At 41.5% G+C, this 26,392-nt stretch overlaps 5 non-coding genes across 5 annotated transcripts; all 5 read right to left on the minus strand.

Annotated features, from left to right (window-relative positions):
* Positions 1-1,257: 1,257 nt before the first annotated feature.
* TRNAS-AGA lies at positions 1,258-1,339 on the minus strand. Its single transcript has one exon. It is a non-coding gene; the product is annotated as a tRNA-Ser (tRNA).
* Positions 1,340-3,994: 2,655 nt separating this feature from the next.
* On the minus strand, positions 3,995-4,067 carry TRNAK-CUU. The gene has a single exon. It is a non-coding gene; the product is annotated as a tRNA-Lys (tRNA).
* A 1,551-nt stretch (positions 4,068-5,618) lies between these two features.
* Positions 5,619-5,690, minus strand: TRNAH-GUG. The gene has a single exon. It is a non-coding gene; the product is annotated as a tRNA-His (tRNA).
* A 1,490-nt stretch (positions 5,691-7,180) lies between these two features.
* Positions 7,181-7,252, minus strand: TRNAG-UCC. Its single transcript has one exon. It is a non-coding gene; the product is annotated as a tRNA-Gly (tRNA).
* Positions 7,253-15,894: 8,642 nt separating this feature from the next.
* TRNAE-CUC lies at positions 15,895-15,966 on the minus strand. The gene has a single exon. It is a non-coding gene; the product is annotated as a tRNA-Glu (tRNA).
* Between the last annotated feature and the right edge of the window lie 10,426 nt (positions 15,967-26,392).

Genomic DNA, 26,392 nt, shown 5'->3' on the forward strand with positions numbered 1-26,392 from the left:
GACATACCCAGAAGAGCCTATATAAACAGGAAGCTGGAAATCTCTGGAATTTGCCTGAGTGTGTATTGGGACTACAGGCTTCCCTAGGAGCTGTTTAACCTGATAGATCAGGAACCTCAGAGTGAAGCAATTTGCAAAAGCCTGAGCTGTGTGTTTCATGCAGGTCACAGCTGACTGCTTGTCCATGCATGGGCCCCTGCCCTCTCTTTTATGAGGCACTACCCCTGGTGCCTATACATACACACATCTATTGGGGGTGGGGGGGAGGAAAAGTGAGATACAGAGACAAGCAGGGTTGGTTGTAGTCCTTCATCTGACACCTAGTGGCTATGTGACCCTAAGCAAGTCGCTTAATTTCTCAGCACTTTAGACAGCCTTTTAAGAATATAAGCTGCAGAGGTGCTGTGTTGGTAGAGAGTTAATCAAAGGGTTCTCTGTGTCAATAAAATCACAGATCTGGTCCTATGCCTTACAAGTGTTTCAACTCAAACTAGGATTTCCTCCCTTATATTGACCCAATCTAACTGTTTCCCCTTTCTTCCCATCTTTGTTTCCTTTGTTGCAACAGAGTATGGGTTTAGATTTATGCAACAATGACTTACTATCACTGCTGGACCCAGTGGACCCTGGACATTTGCCTTCTCCTACCCCACTAGCTCTAGACCCACACCAGAATGCACCGGGTTTAACAAGGGGAGGCTGGCTTCTAAACAAATAAGGTGTCTATTTTTGTTTTAGTTTTGTCCTCCTCTCTGTTTTGTTGTTGTTGTTTACCTGAAACTCTGGATCTCTGGGGAGAAACACTTCAAGTTTTTATTTGGCTCTGAAAAAGGGAGGAGTAAATGGAAAATCAGTGTTCAATGTAGATCTGTTTACTTCTTCTATACATATGTACATTGACAGAAAAACTTGAATAAGCAGCAATGTAACCACTGTTAATATTCTGATAATACTTACTGGCATTAGTTGAGAGCCAGGACCTTTAGTCTTATGGATCCCTCAAAGCTGGTGAAAGAAAAGATCATATTTTAAGAGCTTTATACTTTCTCTCTCGTTCTCTTTCACTGTCTCTGGATGGTGATCGGGACCCGTGATTTCACGAGGCTTGGGACTTCATTCAATTAAATAAGAAGTTACTGAGTGCCTATCTTGGCTTGAAGTAGAACTTCATAATGATTTTTTAAATACTACTCAGTAACTTTGTAATACTCTTGGAGATTGGCTTCTTGTACTCTCTTAAAACGGAGCAAACGAACCCGTAGTCGGCAGGATTCGAACCTGCGCGGGGAGACCCCAATGGATTTCTAGTCCATCGCCTTAACCACTCGGCCACGACTACCTCTTTGTTGGTAACTTTGACTTGAAAGCATCTTCTCTGATCTACCTCGACAATTCGCAGTAGTTTCACGTAGTTATCTGGGACATTGGGAGATTAGATGATTTGGTCATTGTTACATGCAGTTAATATGTCAGCTAATCTACAATACTTTAATAGGGAATTTCCACTTGGGTGACATCTAGTTGGCTGAAGTGAGTTATTGTGTTCCCAGTTGGAAAGCCCATTTACTCTGTATTATCTAATAGCCTCTCGTTTTCAGAACAGGTCTTTGATGGAAGGGGGTCAGTCCTTGGAGATATATCGATACACACACATATGGGGAGAGAGAAAGGGGGGGGGGGAGAGAGAGAGAGAGAGACAGAGAAGAAGAAGGAGGAGGAGGAGGAGGAGGAGGAAGCTTGTTTGCACATAGTTGTTTGTAACGCTGTCTTCCCCATTAGATTGTGAGCTATTCAAGGGCAGTGACTGTCTTTTGTCTTTATTTGTATCCTTAGCAGTTAGCACAATGACTGGTATATAGTGCGCACTTAATAAATGTTTATTGACTATCAAAGACAGCTGTACAGGAATGGGGATGGGGGGAAGAAGGGGATGTGAATTTTCTTTCCTCCTCATCCTCTTCAGATATGGACTCTGGCAATGAAGCTACCCATCCAGAAGGTACTCCATCCAGAAGTCTGAGAGCTTAAAAGATCCCAGGCAGGAGAGATCCCAGCAGAGACATATCCTCTAGACAAACAAAGATACAGAGAGAGTTGCTTGAAGCTAGAATCTCCTTCAAGGATCATGAGATGTTCTTCCCAAAGATGTAGTATATATTGATGGAAAAGTATACCTAAGTTTATGGGAAAAAATAGTTTGTAGCTATAGTTTTTACTATGCCGTTTCAGAAAATGCCCTTCACCTAAGCTAATTGTTTCTCCTGACTGACTAATCTTATGAAACACACTGGTCAGTACTCAAGGAGTACCCTAGAAAGAGAAATGGGGCTGAAGCCTTCCTCCATCAAACCTGTGTTTAAGTACCAAGGTAGGGCACTAGACCAGAGATGTGCTCTGAATTTTTTTTTTAACTGGCTGGAGTTCAAGGATCAAAAAACGTTTGGTGGCTGGGGATTTAAGAAACAGACCAAAACTGCATTACAAATCACATGGGTCCACACAAAGAGATTTTGCTTTCAAGTCAGTCCGGGCACTTATAAATAAAAAATAAAAAACACACGACGTTGATTATCTTACTTGAACATGGCTTGTAGCAGGCACTGAAGCTAGTATAGCAAGGCATTCCTCTTACAAATGTAACCTTTCAAAATGAGAATCAACCCCAAGGAAAAAAACATAGATAGCTATATAGCAACATACATATTATCCTCACAAGAAACGTGGGAGATAGGTGCCATTATATCCCCATTTTACAGGTGATAAAATTAAGATTTCTATATCAAATCACACAGCTTGTGTCTGAAGCTGAATTGGAATTTACAAGTTTCTGACTAGGACCTGCGCTCTACCCACTGCACCACTTTGTTAAAAGCCCTGGTATCACTTATAAAACTCATTTCTACATTCTGACCATTAAAAAAAAACTACCCAATAGAAACTGGGATTTCCTAATATCCTCAGAATAACATTAAATGTTTTTTAGGATACAGTATAGTCGAGAGTCATTGAGCCAGGACAGGAGCACAACCTTCAACTGTGAAAAATGATTACCTAGAATTTTTTCAAATTCAGTTTGTTGCCTTCTTTCTTCTCTGGCTTCCTTCAACCCTTTGCTCCCCTAACCTAGGCCCATGTGCAGAAAATTTGTAGAAATAAAATCCCAGAAAGAGTAACGTGGGATTCATACAAGTATAAATCGTGATGGCGAAGTGGGGTTTCTAGCTAAGGTCTCGTAGGTCCCCAAAAGGAACAACACTTTCAAATACCCCAGTCTGATGAAGGCCTGATTAGCCCTAAGACTGCACCCTGATTTTCCCGGCTTCCTGTTTTCTCTTAATTCCGTTGACGAGAAGGTGAGGACCTGAGTTGTCGAGAAGAGAAAGGTTAACAGCACCGCCCAGTGGCCATGGTCTACTATGGGTTTGTTGCAGAGCCCCGTGAACCTTCCCAGTCCTTAGCCCACTCCCACAAAACTCATTTCTCTAAGTGTGATTGCAGCTTGGCCGGAAACAGGACCCCTGCTTCCAGTCCATGGAGACTGCTTACATTTTCTGGGCTGGTGTCGCCCAGTAACCACGAAAGAGGAAAAACTCCCCGCCAGCAAAAATCTTTCTTCAAGACTTCGCCCAAGTGCACGTTCCCAAGTCTTTCTTTTCTCCAGGTACAAGCTGTATCTTTCCCCAACCCCAGGACAAAAGAAAGTTACTTAATGGCAGAGTCTGATTTTGCTTTTGTACACACAAAGCCTTAGCAACCATACAAGTCCAAGAGAAAGCTTCCCCTCTCCAGCACTGGGAGGTTTTATGAAAGCACGGGAACAAAGGGCGCACAGAATGAAAGGACATAAATCACTGGAGATCTGAGTCACTGGAGGGGGCACCCACATACAGCGATTCACAGACCCTTTCATATATCCTCGGCACCTACCACAATGCCTTGTGCCACTTGATAGTTAAGTTGCATTCAATTGGTGCAAACACAAAATAAAGCTTCACGCCCAACGTGGGGCTCGAACCCACGACCCTGAGATTAAGAGTCTCATGCTCTACCGACTGAGCTAGCCGGGCGATATGTCGATGAGACTCCTACTTCGCAGTTCATGAATAAAGAAAACGGACTGATATACTCGCTTGATGGAAAGTTTTTAAACTATTCAAATGAAACAAGACCTAAAGTGAATGCTGCGGGTCCGTGCAAGCTTTGGTTATCATGCTTCCCAATTATGGGAAATTCCAATAGGATTTCCTGCGCCTTCGCACTCTAATGAGCCAAAATTTTGGGGGAGAAGGCGAGGGGAGCGCTGGGTCCCGGGAGGAAGGAAGGTTCTACACCCCATACTTAATGAATTCTCTATAAATGGAGTCGTTCTGTCTCTTTACTTTTCTTGCCACTTCCCGCAGCTGTCCCCAACCTCCTCACCTCCTCTTTCCGAATATTCTCCGGCATTACACGTCCCGGGGGCTTCTTCTTGGGAAGAGGGAGAGCCGGAGAAGGGCTGACGCGATTGGCCTTTCTCGTGGTGAACGAAGTGGGAAGCTTTACTGTTCCTCGGGAACGGGTCACTCACTGCACCCCTTACTCCTGAGCTAGCTAGCATTGCTCTGCCAGATCACTAGCCAGACGCAGGAAGGGCTCGCAGAAAACTGGCCAGCGTCCTGAAGGGTTCTGAGTCCTCGCATGCTTCACCCTCGCTAATGATATCGATCTTCAAAGACATTCTCTCTTCTCCAGGGTCCCGGTCTGGCCAAGCATTGCAACGGGGCTAATGGGACAGGAAATATCAACACAGAACCCTGGGATCTGAGTCTCCCAGATAATTCTGCTTACCCTGGTCCAGGCTCAGCTCTCAGTGAATCCTTCAGTTACCATTTAATAAGGAGTTGGGAGCTAAAGAGGCGGCACTGCTTCCACGGGCTAAAAGAGTAGCGAGACCCTAGAGAAGAATGTAGCGGAAATTCCTGGGCACAACCACAAGTGAAGTTTCTAATTTACGGAAGGAAAATGGAGTTTCTCACTAGTGAGGATTCTTCCTTGTGGCCCTAATTATCATAAAAAATAGCTAAAGCTTTCTACTACTTTTATTTTTAAAAAGGTTCTTTCATTGAAACTGTTCCCAGGGCAGGCAGGTAGCCAGGAAACAAGCATTTATTAAACGCTTACCAGGCATTGTGCTCAGTGCTTTGATACAAAACAAGCAAAAAGAAAGACGGGGAGCTCAGAAAGCTAAATGAATGTGCAAAAACCAATTTCGTCATTTCAGTCACCTCAAGTATAATTGTATATTAGTTTACTGTAACTCCTTGCCCCTCTGAATCCTTCTCTAACTGCCTCACTCTACCCGAACGCCAAACAGCTGCTGCCTAGTCATTTTGTTTGCCTTTTCCCAAGTGTATTGGTCTTGTAACAAACCTTAAGACAATGTAAAAGTGAGTTTTTACTTACTATTCCCTACCACATTCTAAAATCTTGAAACTGGGGGGCAGTTTAGTCTTCACTGTAAGATGTGTGCCCAGTGTATCTTATGGGGTGGATAAAAATTTGATTGAGTTCACACTGGGAAAAGAAGATTATGTCAAGTGCACTTTCAATGCCAGAACATAAAAGGAAAGAACCCCTCTTGCCGTGACTCGGATTCGAACCGAGGTTGCTGCGGCCACAACGCAGAGTACTAACCACTATACGATCACGGCTCGCCACAGAGAAGACGAAGTTGTCTTCAGCAAAGATAGTCTTTCACCATAATTTTTCTCTTGTCAACTGTCCCTGTTCTTTTCTTCTCCGAGGTCTACCACGAAATCTTTTTCTAAAAAACCGCGAACAGATGCTATCTTGTGAAAAATTACTTTTTTTTCTACAGTTCCCGACAGTCTACGAAAATCCCATAGGCCAAACTGACTTTGGCTTCTAGACCACGGCATAAGATGAGGAACTAGACTAGATTATAGGCCTGCCTGACCATGAACTAAGACCTAAATCGTCCTTTTCACCAACCCAGAATGGACTCCTGCTTTTCACCTGGCAGTTCCTCTCTGGTTCAGACCCTGGTTCCCTTCTGAATTCCACGCCTCTGCTCTCATCTTGGGCGGAGTCAGGCCTTGAGAATTTTAATCTCGTGGGAGATTTAGAATTCTTTCAGTGAAAACTAACATGGTCAATGTGTCAGTTTCTCTCTTTTCCCCCTTCCAGTACATAGCAATATTTCATTCTCTATATTCTTTTGATCTGGGACAGGTTGAAAAGAAATAAGGTTCCTCGAGTGACATTATTGTTCAACACTAATTAGAAAATCCAACTTTCCCCAAAGGAAGAAGGAGAAATCCTTCTCCTTCACTCCGTTCTCCCTGAATGAATAAATGATTGCCACTCGAGGAAAATACACTTTGTCAATGTTCTTCATACGTTTTGACTAGTATATTCTCCCTTCCTAATAACTAAAAGAAAAATCTCCTGAAGGGGGGGAAAAAACTGAGTTTTCTTAACTATTCCAATGTCTCATAGCAGAGTGTAAATGTCCCTACATTCTATAAATCTGTAGTCACCTGTGCTACCCACTGGCAGATCCTACCAAGCTGAAAAAGTACCGGCAACGGAAGAAAGCCTAGTAAATTCAGAGAGTTTCGTCACCAAATTGGCTGCAAAGTGACTAATTTTTCAGCCAGAGACTCTGGAAGGCAGCCTACTGTCTCAGAGGGGTTGCTATCTGCACTCGTGGAAGTAGCAGCTCGCTGGATGAAATAGTTGCTTGAATGCTGGTCCAGCGTTCTGCTCATAGTGTTTTCTCAGTACCTGAGTACCTCAGTACCTTTCTCAGTCCTTTTCTTGGACTCTCAATCTTTTTGAAAACTGTATCAACCAGGCTCCGTTCAGTTTAAAAAATACATCTCATCTGTTTCTTTTTTGCAGGTGTCCGAGTAAGGCCTTTTTCCACACACCAACCCCGGGCGGTTCTGCTCCGTTTATGGTTGTCTTTTGGGAGGCGAGGTCTTTCGGTATGATTAATGGCAACTCTCTGCGTGGACGCCAATCAGACCGTTCTTCGGTTGGGAACACTGCACAGGCATTTCCTCTTCCCCGAAGTTCTTTCTTAAGTCCTAAAACTACTCAAAAGTAAAAAAATAATCTCTTTCCTTGTGGCACTAACTCTGCTAGAAGAGAGAAGACAATTTCAAAAATCTTAACTTGCGTTGGCCGGGAATCGAACCCGGGTCAACTGCTTGGAAGGCAGCTATGCTCACCACTATACCACCAACGCCCTGAGCAACGAGTTGGTGTTAAGTTGTATTCGGTAGCGTAGCGGCCTAGCGTTTCTGAGGTACTTTCAGTTTTTGATCAGTTTCCATTTTGTAGGTTTCAGAAAAACATGCCAGGAAAGGAAAGTAGAATCTTAAGCCAATCCACTTTGCCCTTGAAATGAAAGTCATTTTGGGGATATAAGGTGAGATTGTCATCTTCCAGGCCTGTTGCCGACAGAATGTAGTCTCAGGACTGGAGGGCAACCAGGAAAAGGACTGTCTGTATGACATGTAGCTCAGTTGGATGAGGGCAGAGAGAATATATTGAAATAATTTGATGCCAGTGACTGCCCGGCCCTCTCAGCAGAATCTTGTCAGAATAATTGCTCTAACCACTGTTTCTACTTTTCGTCTAAAGTAACACCATTCATTTCATTCATTTATTCACAAAGCCTCCCATGTTCAAAACTTTAGGGTTTCCTTTCATTCATCCTATTTACTCACTTTTTTAAAAAGTAAACCAGGTCTGTGATTTCATTGAATTAAGGAATTTCCTCTACTAAGTTATGATCTTAATGTTTCTGGGGGGCAGTAAGAGGTTAAGTGACTTGCTCAGGGTCAGACAACCAGGATGTATGTGTCAGAGGCTGGATTGAAACCCAGATCTTCTTGACTTGAGACCCTGGCCCTTTATCTACCAAGCCATTTTGTCTCTCCTCTTAAATCCAATCAATTATCAAATCCAGTTTATTTTGCCTTGGCAACATTTCTTCCATATGTCTCTCCTCTCTATTATCACAGCCACTACCTTGAAATAGATCCTGAAAGTTACTGACTGGGAATATTGCAAGTCTCCCAATAGGTTTTCCTGACTCTACTCTCACTCACATTTAATCCATCATATATAAGAACCTCAGACCACCACCACCATCATCACTTTTGCTCCTCTATTCAAGAAGCTGGGTTCAGGAACGTTGATTATGTGTAGCCCAAGCAAGTACTTCTTAAAACAGTGTACGTGAATTCCCCCATAGGGAAGCAACTTTGCTTCTGACATGGATTTCTTTCAGGAATGCTATTGATTGCCTCAGTTGCTGTTTCTTGGGTTGGAAAAGACTATTCTCAGGAAATTTCTCTGGCACAATGGAAAAGAAGGCTGTGAGAAAGAAAGTATATGTGACTCCCATGTGCTTCTGACCCAAGCCAGGTATTTCTATTTCCTGGGGGGAGGATTCTGGGTGAGCACAGAGACTTACCCATCCTGCCTCCTTGCCCCCATTCAGGAACTCTTCCATGCACAGCTAAGTCATCTGAGAACAGAAGGATTGAAGGAAAATGGTCTGTTTGCTCCCTTTTATAGATTGCCCAACACAGAGTGGTTTCTCCAATCCAAATCTGTCCTCCTAGGTGCAAATTAATCAATCATCTTGGCAGCAGCTCCAGTCACTAGAAATCAGGGACTATATGATCCCTGTCCTCTCAACCAGGCTCTTGTCAGCATGCCCACACTCTTCCTGGGAAGATGTTCACCAGATACCCCAAACAAAGGCTTAAGCTGTGAAAGCTCATGAGGGGAGGGGGATTCATCAATTTCATCAAGCAATTACTCTGATCAATCCCACTTATTCATCCATGAGGTCATGGCATATCTCTGCTCAAAAGTTATCTGTGACTGAAGCTTCTCTTAGCTTAGGTTTCCCCACCTGTAATGAGGTTGTCAGACTTCTAAAGTCCCTTCCACCTCCGCATCTAGGATCTCACGATTCTTTAACTCCTTCTTGTCTACCTAGTACTGCCCTGGAGTCAAGCCTCCAATGCCACACCTAGAAGTCAAAAGCCTAGGAATTCAGAAAAAGGCCTAGTGCTATTCTGTCTGACCTGGCCCCAGACATGTCATTTGGAGCTTAGGCCAGTGGGAGGCCAGGGTCCCTGGAGACCACAATCTAATCTCAAAAGTTGTAAAATCAACAAATTAGAGTGGAAATGATGAGGTTTTAGGGGTGCGAAGACCCCAAAATACCAAGGTTCAGGGTAGAGTTGTCTGGAAAGAATCTGTGGACTCGAGCAGTCTTTTAGTCAATTGACAAAAAGTTTATTATAACACTAATAAAGGTGACAGAACCCTTTTGGGGAGCTCAGAACCTAACAGGAGTGATGCTAAAACTTATATAGAAAAAACTTAGTGCATTGTGTGCCAAGTATATTAATTAGGTAGTAACATACAGTTTCTATACCTTGGGCAAAAGCACCATTCATTACTGGCATGGCCTGGCAGGGGGAGGGAGGGAGAGGCTTCTAAAGGGTCTGTAACAAGATAGCCTTGGGAGTTTGCATCTATAGCTTGACCTCTGGGTTGCGTACAGTAACTGTGGGAACCAGTACATGATAGTTCTGCTGGTACATGATAGTCCTGTTCATACAAGGGGAATTCTACAGAGGTCAGCTTGTTCTTGTAACAGGGAGAGATAGTTCACCTCACTGGGGCCTACTCATGAATTATTGTCAGAGATATGGTCTTTGGGTCCTAGGGCTAGGGTCTAAGTACAAGCACCTCATCAGAAATAGGGGTCACATTCTACCTGCCTCAAGATGGCTAATTGTGGGGTTTGTCTATGACACAAACCACTTGTATTCCCCCACTTATTCCCATTCCTCCACTCAAGCTACCAACTCCGTCCCCTTTTCTTCCTACTCCCTTCTTTGTCAAGCATAGGCCTTTCAGGACATTTGTAACCTAACCAGGATCAGGCACCCACAGTAGTAACAGCTCAGGTGCTGTTAGGTAAATTACATATACATACATGTATGTAGTCCAGAATATCCATACCCTGCCTCCCCACTTTGTGGCTGTGGCAGATATCCCTCATGGGGCAGCAATGCGCTTCAGCATTGATCAATAGATAAGAGCCTTACATCTTCCTTTTCATTTTGGGTGGTTCAGAGCGACTAGACATGAAGGAGTTTGTGACCCATCACAGAATCCATTACATTATCTTTCCGTTCAAACATACCCTTCTTCCAAACTTGCCCGTTACTGTGAAGGGCACCACAATCCTCCCGATCATCCAGGTTCACAGTCTGTTTCATCTGTGACTTCTCACTCTTTCACACCTGTAACAGCAGGCACCCTGGCACAACCAGGATTGCCTGATGGCACAGGTTCTTTGACCTGCTTTTCTTAAAGAAAACGCAACTTTAAGGGGGTCAGCAATCTTACGTTAATGGAACATATGTAAATTATTCACTAGTTCGGGGGGAAAAAGTCAACACCCTGAATGTGGAGAAAATACAAGCAGAGAATACAAGCAAAGAAAATTGCACAGAGATTCAACAGACAGGGCTCCAACTGTCTGAACAAAGTAATACAGCCACCTACATACACCACCAGTTCAGGGGAGCATTTACAGCTGAGTAATGCGGGTGGACACTTTAACAAATGGCTATTCAGAGTCCCATCCAGGGAATCAAAAGGTCCTTCTCATGAGCAAGACCCCAAAGCAAAATCTCACCTCAGAATATATATACACTTCACAGAACCAGAAAGCATCACAATCCTTGTTACTCAGTACCTAATTAGCTTAGTGCCCAAAGGTGTGAAAGCCTTCCTACAAGCAAGCCTCCCAGTAAGCAAGCCTCCTCTTAGGCAAGTCCCTCCCCCATGAGCTCTATATGACTCATAATGTATCACAGCTGTGATTGAATACATGTGGTCACATAGACCTATTAATGGACAGGGAAGATCTTCCTATTCCATTAACATTACAACATCCTACATATCTAATCAATTGTCAATCTGCCTTCATCCCATCTGTCACCTTCTCTCTTCTCACACCAACAGCAGCCCAGTTCAGGCCTTCATCGCCTCTCATCTGGATTACTGCTATAACCTTCTAATTGATCTTCCTGCATCAAGTATCCCTTTTTTTTTTCCAATCTGTCCTCCACACAGCTGTCAAAGTAAGTTTCCTAAAGCTTAGGTCTAACCATGGTACTACACTACTCAATAAATTCCAGTGGCTCTTCATTAACTCTGAAATCCAATATCTCTCTCTCAACCTTTAAAAATGACTTTTTGAAATCTTCCGTCCCTCTTTATGTTGCCCAAAGACACGAGCATTTTCTGGTCTAATGGTTTACTTTTGTCCTTTTCCTCTGACATTTCAGGGAGCTAATTATGTTGAATATTTATAGACTTTGGCAAACTCAGAGCCCCCAAACTAGGGAAGAAATATTTTCCCCTTCCTATTGATCAAGCCTCTCTGTTTTAAAGCAAATACACTTTGAAAAACAATTTCCACCAGCCACTGTATTTCTGCTTTCCACTCTACTATCAAAAACACTTGCTCAAAATGCAACAAAGACAGATGTTCTTTATCTGGAGGGAAAAAAGCTCATTACAAAGGTACAGACAAAAAAAAAACCCAAAAACACAAGCAAACAAGATTTCTAAAGGGCAGGAAAGTCCTAAAGGGTAAAAGATTACAGTATTCCAGTCATTGATGAAGGCAGAGGGGTAAGGAGGAGGAAGTGGAAAGTGAATAAATTCACCAGGTTATAGTAGCACCAAAAAGTAGGCACATTCCAGCTAAAAGCAACTTCTATATAGGCATATTACTCCTTAAATAGATCAATCCAAACAAGGCCCCAAATGCTATTATATTATGTTATTTAAGTTGATTTATTATTTAATTTTATAGTCAACGAGGGTAGCAGTGTCTTACACTTGCAATGGGCTCCCACCACTGACAGTGCCCCTCCCTGTAGAGCTACAAAGTTCCCAGGTTCCCCAGTCTAACTTCTCTAGAGTCTTCAATATCTCCTTCCAGTTGGAAAAAAAAATTACACTTTCCAAAAGCTCCTACTTTCCAGAAGCAAATAAGAGCTCATACTTTGTGTGTGAGTTTTTTGCAGAAAAAGTCATGACTATCAGTAAAGTACTATATGTATTTATTATAAATAAGTAAATATACATGCAGGACCCCTTCCAGGGCTACTTCCTCAACTTCAACTCATATTATCGGCTAAGTCTCCAGATGGAGCTCATTACTACTCTCAAAGTTCCAGGGGGTTTCTAGTACTGTCATTGAGGCCAACATGGATATACTCTCCAATGATAGTCATCCAGTAATCTTAATCAGTTTTTTGTGAAGACATTTACTAAGTTTACATAGTTAGAACAATAGTTAAAAAATATTCTCTTCCCCTCTGAAGTCTAATGTTCTCAAACAAATACATGCACAGTCTGTGGGGAGAGTGAGTACAAAGGTGGTAGAGTGAGGCACCCATGGAAAGAACATATGTGATCAGAATGGTAATTCACAGCTTCTCATTACTGGGCTTCTTTTCTTTCTTAGAGTCTTCAGGAAGTTCCCCTTTTGGTTTAGCCCTCTATTGGACTCTGTGGGTCCTGCATGCCTTTGTAAAGTATGAAGTCATCACTTCTCTCTGCCACGAGAGACACTGTCCTTACAGATGCCTTTCCTCAGGTAACTATTGCTCCAAGCAGGATGTTTTATCCCTGACTGTGTCCCCTAATTCCTGCTCCCAGCTGGAAGCACTGTCTGTTGCTGGTCCGGTTTTTGACCTCACTGAAACAATGAGTGAAAAGATAGGCTAGTAGAATACAGCAAGAGGAAGGGATGCCCCTGTCCTCCACTGATATCCTCAAGATCTCAGGAAAACAAGAGGAAGTCTCCCAAAGTGTTGGGTGAAATCACTTTAGGGAAATTATGGGAGGACATGGAGGAGAGGTGCACAGATCATGTAGGCACGGAGCGTTTGGAATCTGCATCATTAGAGAGTGTACTCACACCAATGTGATCTCAAATCCATTTCAGCATTGGAGTATTTCTAATCTCCAGGTATGGCGCCATCTGCTGCCGAAGTCTTGTTCTTTCACCAAATAGCGAAGAAATATTTTCCATCTACTTTATACAAATATTGAATATACCTATTTATTTATATGTTGTCTTTCCTCATTAGAATGTTTTTCTTTATTCCTTTAAGGAGTACTTTGTCTTGAATCTTTAAAAGTTTTTTGTGTATTTGGTAGTTCAATCTCCTGATATTTTTCGCATTTTGTAATTACTTGGAGTAAGATTTCTCTTTCTAATACCGCTTCTTGGGTTTTGTTATTATTATATAGAAATGCTGTTGATTTTGAAGGTTTACTTTGTACCCGGCAACTTTGCCAAAGCTAGTAGCTGTCTCAATTAGTATCTTTGCTGATTCCCTAGGATTTTCTATGTATACTATGATGTCATCAGCAAATAGGGATAGTTTCATCTGCTCATCTTCCTCATTAGCATATAAGGTCTTAGCAAGGAAGAAATTACCTTTTAGATCTACAGATAAGGAAAGAGTTCATGGCCACACAAGGGATGGAGAAGATCGCCAAAGGTAAAGTGGACAGTTCTTACTACATAAAATCAAAAAGTTTTTGCACAAGCAAAACCAATTCAGCAAAGATGAGAAGGAAAACAATTAGTTGGGGAAAACATTTGCGGCAAGTTTCTCAAATAAAAGTCTTATTTCCAAGATACATGGAACTAATTCGAATTTATTTTTAAAAAAACAGCCATTTCCCAAATGATAGTCAAAGGTTCATATGAACAGGCAATTCTCAAGGGAAGAAATCTAGGCTATCAATCTCTATATGAAAAAAAGTGCTCCAAACCACTAGTAATTAGAGGAAATGCAAATTAAAGCAACACTTTGCACTGTCAGGTTAGCAAAAATGACCAAAAAAAGGAAAATGACATGTTGAAGGGGCTGCAGGAAAACAGGCCCACTGGTGCACTGTTGTTAGAGCTGTGAATTGGGCCGGCCATCTGCAAAGTAATTTGGAACTATGCTTCAGAAAAAAAAAAAAGTTACTAACCTGTGCCACTATCAGGTCTATACCCCAAAGAGATCAAAGAAAGAGGAAAAGGATGAATGTGTACAAATATATTTGTTAGCAACTCTTTTTGTAGTGCCAAAGAATTGATAACTATGAGAGTGATCTTTAATTAGGGAACGACTAAAGAAAGTATGGTATATGAATACAATGGAATGCTATTCAGCTCTAAGAAACAATAGGAGGGTCTGGTTTCAGAGAAATTTGGGAAAACTTTTGTGAACTCAGGCAGAATGAAGTAAGCCAAACTAGAAGGACACTGTATATTCTATGAATAACAACACTGTAGAAATGAACAGCTTAAGAACTCTGATCAAAGCAATGGTCAACCATGATTTCAGAGGACTGATAATGAAAAATGCTACCCATCTCAAGACAGAGAGGTTATTGGCTAGGTCTAATCAGGCATACATTTTTGGAAATAGGCCAATGTAGAGATTTGTTTTACTTATCAATGCATATTTTTTACAAAAGTTTTCTTTTTTTTCTAGTGGTGGTGGACAGGAGAGAAAATAAAGTCTTGTTAGTTAAAAAATAAAATTAATTTTAAAATGTATGCTGCTTCTAGATAGCATTAGTTTTTGCCTTACTTTGTAATGTCAGTGCTTATAGCACCGTGCCTAGCCTATAGTAAAGGCTTAATAAATCCTTGACTAAACATTTAAGTACTTCTTATCTTCTGGGAAGGAAGACAAAGGACAAAAAACTAAACAAAAACCAACCCAGGCTTCACCCTCAAATAATAACTTACATTCTACTAGTAGACATAATATGTAAACTGTGAAATAGACACAAGATCATTTAAAGAGGAAGAAAGTACTAACAGCTAGGGGTATCAATACAGAATTCCCCCAGAAGTGAGGGATCGAAGAGTTCTACGCACTCAATGGCATAGAAATGGGAGGTGCAATTTGAGGTGAGCTAAGCTAATTTGATTGGAATGGGAGGAGTGTGAGGGGGCTGTCTAAAGGGACAGGTTGGCACAAAATTGTTAAGGGATTGAAATATCAAGCAGAGAAGCTTGTATTTGATCCTAGAGAAGAGAAAGAATCAGCAGTGTCTGCCTCTCCTACGAAACTCAGTGTACACCTGACTCTTAGCAGTGGCTAGAGGAACTGATTAGATGTTCCAGTACTGAAGTGAATTATTCAACTGGCTTCTTTTTTTTGGGGGGGGGGTCTCTTCCATGGGTTACGCTGCCCCCTTTTCTAGCTGGTATGTAATTACGTATGAAATAGCTTTTTCAGCTTACTTCAGCACCCTCTTTCTCAGGCTTCTCTCAGAGACCCTTCTTTCCTCGGGCTTGAACTAGTCAAGCAGGGGCTGCCTCAGGGTGTCCAGAGCTTCTCCTCCGCCCCGATTGCTTTCGTAACTCCAGACAGAATGAAAAAAAAAAGAGAGAGAGAGAGAGATTTCCCTGCATATGATCTACTTGTCTTCTCCAGTTTTTAACATTGCCTAGCATATTGTGGTTTGAGGCTGCCCCCAAACTTCAAGATTGAAATATCAGGGTCCACTAAGGCTTGTAATGAGTGTCTTGGAAGAAACTGGAAAATTTTCTGCCATTGGCTCTTGCAGAGTTCACTGAAACTAACGTCTCGGAAACTTTGTTGCTAGTCTCCGTGTTGAGACTGAAACTAACGTCTCGGAAACTTTGTTGCTAGTCTGCGCGTTCAGCAAGTTCACTAAAAAACTGGGAATCCCTGTCGCCCTCCCTCAAGTGCCGGAAGGCCTCTGAGGTAGAAAAGTTACTTAAAAATCAATTTCCCTGACCGGGAATCGAACCCGGGCCGCGGCGGTGAGAGCGCCGAATCCTAACCACTAGACCACCAGGGAAGGCGACAGGCCATTCTCTTATATCATTCCGGTAGCACGAATATAGCAGGATTTTCTTGTTTCGCTGTATATGTGTTGGATCTGTACTTTCCAGTTCGGAGAATTACGCCAAAGCGCAGTTTTTGCTCCAGAACTCGGAGCTTTCCCGTCAAGATCTCGCCTGCCCGGAGCTACTGGACTTCGAGAGAAAACCTGAGGAAATTCTCTGCCCCTCCAGTGACTCCTGACGCTGGAACCTACCAGGCTGCAGTAGTCCTTGGGACTCTAGAAAGGGAGCCGGAGGTGGCGGGAGTAGGGAGGTTACGGCTGGGTGGACGAGAGACGGATGGGAAAAACTCTTGGCTAGAGATTGCAAGAGGAAGTTCTTGGTGAACTTAAGCACTGAAGTAACAAGGCTAGGCATTTGCTTTGCATTTCCGTAGCTCAATTGGTCCTTCCCTGGTCGGTTCCTAAGAGCTAGAAGTCTGAGTTCCCTCCTGATTCCGTAAGGGTGATGCTGCCAAGGGTCCACAATAACCCTTTGAACCTTCCTTTTTCCTCCTAGAGTTCCAGGGAAAATCTCTTTAGGTTTGGCTCCTCTCCAGCACCTTCCCAAAAGGGACTGACAAAATCCCTTCTAGAAGGGTACTCGAGGTACAAAGTAGATCGTGTATAGGACAGTTATTTATTTCTTCTACCACAAAAAGAAATGCTTAAAGCCAAAAGACTCACAAAGGCACATTGAAAAACATTTAAAACATGTCACTGTGATCCATAATGCCTCATAGTCGCCCATGAGGTTAATACTTAAAATATGAAACACCTTATGGCATTTTACCTTCGCCTCAGAGCTACTCAGAACAACTCACTCAAACACCCCTCTCTCCTGTTCTGCCAGTTGTGTATGACCCAGTCTCCTGTCAGTGATCACCTTCGTCTCTGAGAAGTTGTAGTAGCAGTACATATCCCCCCTATTATCTTCACCTAGGAATTCTCTGCTCTTTCTTAAGACTAGAAACAAATATTGAGCTCAGGATTGTTCACCTGTTTTCAGGGAAAAAAACACGTCCAATCAATGTCCCGACCGACATGCGGGGCTGGGATTGGAAATGTGGCCAAAGGGTTAAAATAAACAGGGAGAGTCAAACTGCTTTCTTGTGTACTTTATTTCTATGGCTGGCTGTAGATGTAGATTTTCATTAACTAGTGGAAGATGAGGAGTAAAACAGGCTATTATGTAAATTCTCATCACAAAATTTCAAATCGGAAGAGACAATTAAGAAACAACTGCACTCTTGTTCTCTCTTCTATCAACAAGGTGGATTTCTTTCTCGGATTTCTCCTGAAAGGATACTCTCCCCACCTAGTGGCCATTTATAGATGGCAGCAGAAACTAGTGTTTGCCCAGATAGGACTGAGCCTGAACCTCAAATTCTGCCTGGGGGCCCTAGGACAGAGGCACAAAAAGACAGATGATTCAAGAGGAAACCGTCTGACTCCCCTTTTGGGTCTGGTTCCCCCTCTTCAGTATATGATTTTGGTCCATGTGAGCCCAGGGGCTGAAGCCCCTCAGAGAGAGAGAATATACCTCTGGGTCTCAAGGATTCTGTGTAAGGATCATTTGAAGGTACTGAAGGGATATATTTAACCTTAAGAAGAGACTTAGAGGAGAGATCTTCAAGTGTTTAAAAGTTTTTCACGTAGAAGAGATTAGGCTTGTTCTGTTTCTCTCAAAAGCAGAAAGAGAGTAGAAGTGGGGGTGGCACAATTTTAAGCCTGATGTAAAGAAGTGTCCACTCACAAGAACTACTAGGACTATTTCCCAGAACTTCCTTCTTCGGTCATCCTTGTGACAGATTCTCTGTGTAGGCACTTTTACTCTCTTTGAGCTATTTCCTTCACCATAAAGATCTGTGACTTCATCTCGAATCAACCCATGACCTTCCCACGAACCCAAAGAGAGAAACTGAGATCAAAGGACACTGTCCCCCTAAACTCCTAATTATAAAGAGGGTTCATGTGTGACGATGCAGGGGGACATCTTTCCCTTTCATTTGCCCAAGTTTTAGTATTCAGATGATCTAATCTTGGCCAGCAGAGGGAGCCCTTTCACCCATTACTCAAGTAGTTGGTGCTTTTAGATGTAATAAATGCATGAAAAATTCCTGGAAATCACTTTTTTCTTTTAAAATTTATTTATATTAGTATCTCTTATATATCAACCCCACTGTTCACTCAATTAAACAATGAAAAAAACAAAATAAAACCCTGATAACAAGTATGCATAATCCATCAAAACAAATTCTCACATTGGCCATGTTCAACAACGTGTGCTTGTTCTGAATTGTAAGTCCATCATCTCCCTGGCAGGAGGTGAGTAATACATTTTATATTTAATCTTCTGTACTTGTATTTTATTATTGCATTGATCACAGTCCTAAAGTCTTTCAAAGTTGTTTCCCTTTGCAATGTTGTCACTGCATAAAAATTGTTCTTAATAGCTCCACTCACTTCAATCTGCAATTCATACAAATTTTTCAAGTTTCCTCTGAAACTGTCCATTTCATCATTTCTTGTGGTCTAACAGAATTACATTACATTTGCTTAATAGGTGGACACCCCCTTAGTTTCCCGTTTGGAACTACCATGCAAAGCTGCTCTAAATATTTTCATACATATGGGTCCTTTTCCTCTTTCTTTGATGTGTTTGGGGTATAGGCCTAATAATGGTCAAAGGATATGCAGTTTGGTCATTTGAAGACATCGTTCCAAGCGATCATCTTTTCTATAAAAATAAACTTGACTGACATCTTGCATTTACATCTCCTACATTTCCCATTATTCCAAATGATTTCTTTTTTGAACTCTTTGCTCATATCCCTTTTGACCAATTATATAAAGAAGTGTCCACTCACTAGAACTACTAGGACTATTTCCCAGAACTTCCCTCTTCGGTCATCCTTGTAACAGTTTCTCTGTGTAGGCACTTTTACTCTCTTTGAGCTATTTCTTTCACCATAAAGATCTGTGGCTTCATCTCAAGTCAACCCATGACCTTCCCATGAGCTCAAAGAGAGAAACTGAGATCAAAGGACACTGTCCCCCTAAACTCCTAATTATAAAGAGGGTTCTGTTTGTCTTATATAATTCTGATAGTTGCCTATAGCTTGGATATAATAGATAATGTGATGTAAAGAATCTTCCCCAATCGACAGTGTCCTTTCTTATGTATTAATTACATTTATTTTATTCTTGCAAATGCTTTTCAATATCATGTTTTATCTTTTGTTATAGTTTTACATTTTGTTTTCTATTTTGTTGCAATCATATATATTGTTTTCCTAACTTCACTTTGCTCTGTTCACTCCACTCTGAATCAGTTTATATTTTCCTTATATTCATCATGTTTAACAGTATAATATTCCATTATATTCATATGCCACAACTTGTTTAGCTATTCCTCAGTAGTCAGATCCACTTTGTTTCCAGTTCTTTGCTTATTCCGAAAAGTGCTGCTATAAATATTTTGATGGAGATTAGACTTTTTATTTTTGTCATTGACCTCCTTGCGATATATGCCTACTAGTGGAATCTCTGGGTCAAAGATCAAGGACATTTCAGTCATTTTCTTCATATTATTGTGAATGACTTTCCATAATAGTTGGACTAATTCATAGCTCCACCAACCATGCATTCGGGTACTTGTCTTCCTACCATCCCTCTAAATATTGACTATTTTCCATCATTTGTCATCTTTGCCAATTTGTTGGTTGTGAGGTGAAGCCCCAAAGTTATTTTAGTTTGCGTTCCTCTTATTACTAGTGATTTAACACAGTTTTTCCTATGATTGTCTTTTAATTTCTTAAATCCATATTATCTACATTGTCTTTTATGATCACTTCTACTTCTTGTTTGGTGAAGAATTCACCCCAAGCTATAACTGTGAAAGGTATCTGATGTGGTTCACTTTTAAACTTCTGATGACTTTCGTTATTTAGCTTAATTATCCACTTCAAGTTCATTGTGGTATGTAGTACAAGTTATTAGCCTAAATTTAATTTCTACCATACTTCTCTCCAGTTTTTCCAGCAATTCTTGTCAAATAGGAAGTTTTCTCTAAGTAATTTATTATCTTGGGTTTATTGGATTGTTTCTCCTACAGTACGCTCTCTCCCATCCCAACTGCCAAATCTGATGGTCTTTTTTATAGTCATCCTTCTTGGCCTTTCTGCTGCATTTGTCGATGCTGACCACCTTATCCTTTTGGGTACTCTTTCCTCTATGGATTTTTAATGACATTACCCTCACCTAGCTCTCTTCTTACTGTTGGATTATTACTTCCATCTCCTTTCTTAGTTCAGCATCCATATCATGCTTCCTAACTATGACTGTTCCCCAAGACTCTATCATAGGCCCCTATTCTCTCTATACTCTTTGTCTTGGTGACATCATCAGTGCCCATAGGTTTTATTTTCATCTCTGTGCCAGTGACTTACAGATCTATATATTCAACTCAAGTGTGTCTTCTGAGCTTCAATCTAATATCACCAATTGCTCATTGGACATTTCAAAATAGGTATCAGAAAAATATCTTAAACTTAACATGTTCTGACTAATATGGAAATATGTTTCACATGAGTGCTCATTTACAACCTCTATCAAATTGCTTCCCTTACCAAAGAGGGACAAGGAGGGAACTCAGAATTTTTTTTTTAATTTTATTTTTTAAATTTTTGAATGAATATTAAAAATTGTTTTTGCATGTAATTGGGGGGAAATATTAAATATATTCAATTTGGCATGTTTTTTTAAAACCTCATTATCTTTCTCCACAAGCCCTCCCCTGTTCCAAAGGTCTCTATTTCTATTTCTTTCCAATGTCCCATGTTTATAACTTTGGTATTATCTTCATCTCCCTGATTCTCTCTCACCCTACACAACCAAATCTTGACATTTTTATATCTTTTATGGAAGGGATTATCTCTCTGTATTAATAGAGCCACTACCTTAGTTCAGGCACTTATCACCCCTCACTTAGATTACTGCAACAACTTCATAATTTGTCTCCCTAGCTTGCCTCTTCCCATTTCAGTACATACTCCACATTGCTGCTAAAGTAATTTTCTTTATGCACAGATCTGACTGTGTCACTTCCTTACTCAATAAACTCCAGTGGTAGTAGGAGCCTGTAGGAGCAAATATAAACTTCTCTATTTAATTTTTCAAATCCTTCACAATATGATCCCAACCTTTATTTCCAAATTCATTATACTCCCTGTCCCACATTCTGTATGACGTAGTGAAACTAGTCATCTCTCTCTTCCTCCTACATGGAACTCCATCTCCAATCTCCACACATAGAGAGAAAAGCAAATATACCCATTTACCCAAATCGGTGGCAAAACATCAATCAAAGAAGGTATATAAGAGAATATTTACCAAATAATACAGAGTGAAGGAACTCTCCCATTGGAAGTGAGATAACTCAGCTGAACCAAGAGAGTGTCCTAGATCTCACTCAAGGGGAAACTCCCCAAAGATTCTACTATAGCTAGTTGGGAATGGGGACATGATGGAGCCTAGCTCATGTCTTCCCAGCATTCTTTCCTTCAGTAACCTGAAATGGGATTGGTTTCTTCCTTCTTCTCTCTCAAAACTGGAAGCCAGAGGCACCCAAAGTGACTCATTGCTTGAAAAGTCCTGAAGAAGAATGGGGTGTCAGGATTTCCAAAGGAAACTAGCTAAGGCTGGAGCTCTCTCACCTTTTTCCAACTCCACTCTCCCCTCACTAACAGTGGAACATTCCTCTCCAGGTATCAGTGGGTTTTGAGACAGGGATTATAAATACACACATATACATACATACATACATACATACATACATATACATATTTATGTATATATACACACTGTATACACTATCAATCCATCAACATTTATTAAGGGCCTACTATGTGCAAGGTACAGTGATAAGCACTGGGGATATAAAAAAGACAGTCCTCGCCCTCAAAGAGCTTTATAATCTAATGGGAGAGACAACATGCAGACAAATATATACAAAGCAAGCTATATACAGGATAAACAGAAGTAATTAACAGAGGAAAGTCATTTAGAATTAAGAAGAGTTGGGAAAGGCTTCCAGTAAAAGAAAGGATTTTAGTTGGGTTTAAAAGGAAGCTAGGGAAGTCAGTAGGCAGAGTGGAGGAGGGTGTGTGTTCCAGGCAGGCTCTGAGCTAAGAGATGAAGTATCTTGTTCCTGAGACAGCCAGGAGGCCAGAGTCACAGGACTGAATACGAGTTGTCTGGGTAGAAAGTAACTAGGTTATAAAGGGCTTTGAACGCTCGACAGAGCACTTTCTCCTTGATCCTGGAGGCAATCAGGAGTCACTGGAGTTTATTGGGAAGAAGGGTGACATAGTTGAATCTGAACTTTAGGAAAACTATTTTAGTGGTTGAATGAAGGATGGATTAGAGTGAGGAGGGATTTGGGGGAGGCTGACCATCAGGCTATTGTAATGACCCAGGTGTGAGGTGAGGAGTATCTGCAGCACAGCGGGGAGGCAGTGTCAGAGAAGAGAAGGGACCATATTCAAGGGATGTTGCAAAAGTGAAACTGGCAGGTCTTGGCAACAGATTGGATGTGGCGGGGTGAGAGACAACAAGTCCAAGATGACTCCTAGGTTGTGAGCCTGAGAGACTGAGAAAACAATGTTGCCTTTGACAGTAATAGGGAAGGTGGGAGGGAAAGGGGTTTAGGGAGAAAGACAAGTTGAGTTTAAGATGTCTAGTGGATATCCAGTTTGAGATGTCTGAGAGGCATTTGAAAATACAAAATTGAAGGTCACAGAGGGGTTGGGACAGGATAAGTAGACTTGAGAACAGTCATTACATAGATGGTAACTGGTGACAAGATGAGATCACCAAGTAAAGTAGTATAGAGGGAGAAGAGAAGAGGGCCCAGGACAGAACCCTCAGAGACATCTAAAGTTAGAGGGTGTGATCCATGAGGATGTAGCAAAGAAGACTGAGAAAGAACAGCCAGATAGGTAAGAGAGAGTAGTATCTGGAAAACCTATAGAGAAAAGAGAGCATCAAGGAGGAGAAAATGACCAACATCAAAGGCTATAGAGAGGTCAAGGAGAATGAGGTCAGAGAAAAGGCCACTGGATTTGGCAACTCAGGGATCACTGGTAACTTTAGAGAGAACAGTTTCAGTGGAATGATAAGGTCAGAAGCCAGATTGCAAGGGGTTAAGAAGAAAGTAGAAAAAAGAGAAAGTGGAGGCACCTATTACAGACAGTCTTTTGGATACACACACACACACACACACATATATACATGTACAGAGAGAGAGAGAGAGAGGTGTACACCAAAAGAAAATAAAAGTACTATCTTGGGGGTAGGAGAAGGTGAAAGCAATTTAATGATCCAGACATCAGAAATGGCACTTGAGCAAAACCTTTAAGGAAGCCAGAGATTGGACAAGGTGGCAGGACAAAGAGGGAGGGTAAAGACAAGCTGGAGCCATATAGTATGATGGACTTTAAACATGCAACAAAGAACTTTGTATGATATTCTGGAGGTAAATGAAAACCATAGGACATCTTTACTTCTTGAGTGACATGCTCAGACCTGTGCTTTAGAAAATCTATTTGGCCACTCTGAAGACTAGATTAGAGAACAGAGACAATGAAGGAAGAGACTAATGAGGTGATAAGGACCTGGACCAGAATAGTGGCCATATATGTGGTATTAACTAAGCTGAGCCCCCAATCCTTCAAGACAATCCTTCAACTTAATCCTAACTGATTCTCTACTGTACTCTCAAAAGAAGCTGTTGCACACTATCTCTTTTCTCCTCAAGTCCCTACAACACAGCCTTCTCCAATTATCTCGGCAAAATGAAAGAATAAAAAAGCATTTATCAAGTGCTTGCCATGTGCCAGGCTCTGTGCTAAGTGTTGATTATACAAATACAAACTATTCCATTGCACTAGGGGAAGTCTTCACATGCTTGGGGTAGACATCCGCCTAACTCACCGAAGGATTTGAGGCTTGTTGGTTACCCTCAATCTGGTTTAGCCCATGTGCTGATGTGGTTTTAGCAGAGCATGGCCAATGGGCATGCTACAGCTTCTTGGAGTCACAGGTGAGAAGAGTTGGTGGCAGGTAGATACCAAAGGTGGATGAAAAGGGCTTCGCAAACCCTCACGCCATAGGTGCTAGTCCTCCTTGAATGCCCCATATAACTCTGTGGAACACTTAGAGCTTGATCAGGCATCAAAGATACTAAGGTGCATCCCAGCCACTGCATACTGACCATCATGGATGTTTTGACTTTTGTCTAGCCACTGGACTTCGATGACTCTGGAAAAGTGAGGCTAATGACTTTGTGTAACTCTGCCTCACTTAAATCCAATTCACACACAAGTCAAGACATCACCCCATGGTGTCATAGGTCTTCTTCAATAACATAGGACAAACAACAACACATGCAAGCAAGCAAGATAGTCACACCTTCAAAGAGCTTATGGTTTATACCTAGAGACAGAAAGTCGTTTACGGGTACATGTAGCAAAGCATAACATAAAGATGGCCCAAAAGTGGCATGCTAGGCCTGAGATTAAGACTAAATAAAATAAAAGCTAACAAACCAAACCCTAGCTCACAGGTATTGGAATTAAGGTTCCAGGAGGAGGCAGAGGGAGGCTAGAGCTGCAGATGGCATGATATTTTATTGAGAAACTGGAGGCAATTTCACATCTTCTCCTCTCCTTAAGCTCTCAAAGCCCCTTGAGAACACCCCCCCCCATTCCCTGCTCCTTTACTCTAGTCTCCTTGCCAAGGCCAACCCCACTGCTTGTACTCTTGATGCCATTCCTTCCCATCTGTTCTCATAGATTGTGCCTACAATCATCCCCTCCCACTCTAATTTTCCAGTCTTTCCCTAGCTACTTCCTCCTTCTCCCCTGTCCTAAAATATGCTCATCTCCCTGATCCTTGACCAAATCCTCACTTAACCCTATCAACCTCCTTAAGCTATCATCCCACACCTCTTCCTTTCTCAGACAAACTGCTAAATACCTGTTTGTCCTGTTTGTAGTCATTGCTCCCGCATCCTCTCTTCTCACTTAACTTCTCAATCTCTTGTAGTCTGACTTCTGACTTTATCATTCACTTGAAACTTTTCAATATTAACAGTGACCTGTTAATTGCCAAATCCAATGGTCTTTTCTCAGTCTTCATTGTTTCTGAATTCTCTGAAGCATTTGATGATGTTGAAAACTGTTTTCTCCTGGATACTCTCTCATCTATAGAAGTAGAAACACCTATTAGATGACTTTCCCAAGGAGTTTGGTGAAAAGGAGAAAGAGAGATATGCCATGATATCTGGAGGGTATGGTTGGATGGTCTATGGACTTCTTAAGGATGGTGGCGCCCAGGGGTATGTTGTAAGCATCAGGGAAGCAGCCAGTATATAAGAAAAAAAAGCCCTGAAAATTAGAGTGTGAGAATGAGAAAGGAGGCAATTTGCTGAAGAAGATGGCATGAAAATTCAATTAATGAAACAGATGGATGGGTTAGCTTTGACAAGGAGAAGGGCCACTTCTTCATATGAGACAAGGATGAAATTAAAGTGGAGGTAGTTAAGGAAGACATCTCAGTAATGTTAAGCTGAGGAGGAGATAAAAAGGAGCTCTTGACAAATGAACTCTATTTTTTGGGTGAAGAATGAGACAAGGTCTTCAGCTGAGATGGCAGAGGGGCACTTGAGGAGGGATGAAAAAGTAGATAACAGTCACTGTGGTGAGTGTGATAATGAATCAATCAGGGAGGATTAAAAGGATTGCCTTACTGTTACAGGTTCACCATATTGGGGCTAGACTCCTAAGATCTATCCAATCGGTTTAGCCTCCTATCACTCAGAAATCACTACTGTGAGGGATCCACAAGCCTCAGCATGCCCAATAGCAGGGATTATAGAATTCACCACTATGCCTAGCCCAATCATCTATGTTAAGGGTTGTAAATCTCTGGCCTTATTTCCGGTCAATAGGGTAAACACAAAAATATGCTGGCCTATGGACATGAAAACGACATTGAAAGTATTGAGCTGCAAAATACTAAAAGGCCATGAGATGGAGCTGCTACTCCATGAAATTGTCTTTTTTTTAAATCTCTTTGTTACTACCCCAATTTCCCCTTTTCTCCATTAGATATCAATCCCCCCAAAAAAATTAGTTTACAATGTTATGTTCCCAACTTTTAACTTTTTAAACTAAGTAATGGAATGTTTTATGAAGTTCAAATCAGAGTTTTGCCATTTTACTACCTACCAGATCTCTGGCTTTGTTTCTTCTCCTGTAAACTGAGACAAGTAAACCAAATGACTTGTAAGGTCTCTTCCAACTCTAAATTTATGACACAATGTTTTTCTTTTAAGAGG

This window comes from Trichosurus vulpecula, chromosome 7, assembly GCF_011100635.1.
Source record: "Trichosurus vulpecula isolate mTriVul1 chromosome 7, mTriVul1.pri, whole genome shotgun sequence".
Taxonomy (NCBI): domain Eukaryota; kingdom Metazoa; phylum Chordata; class Mammalia; order Diprotodontia; family Phalangeridae; genus Trichosurus; species Trichosurus vulpecula.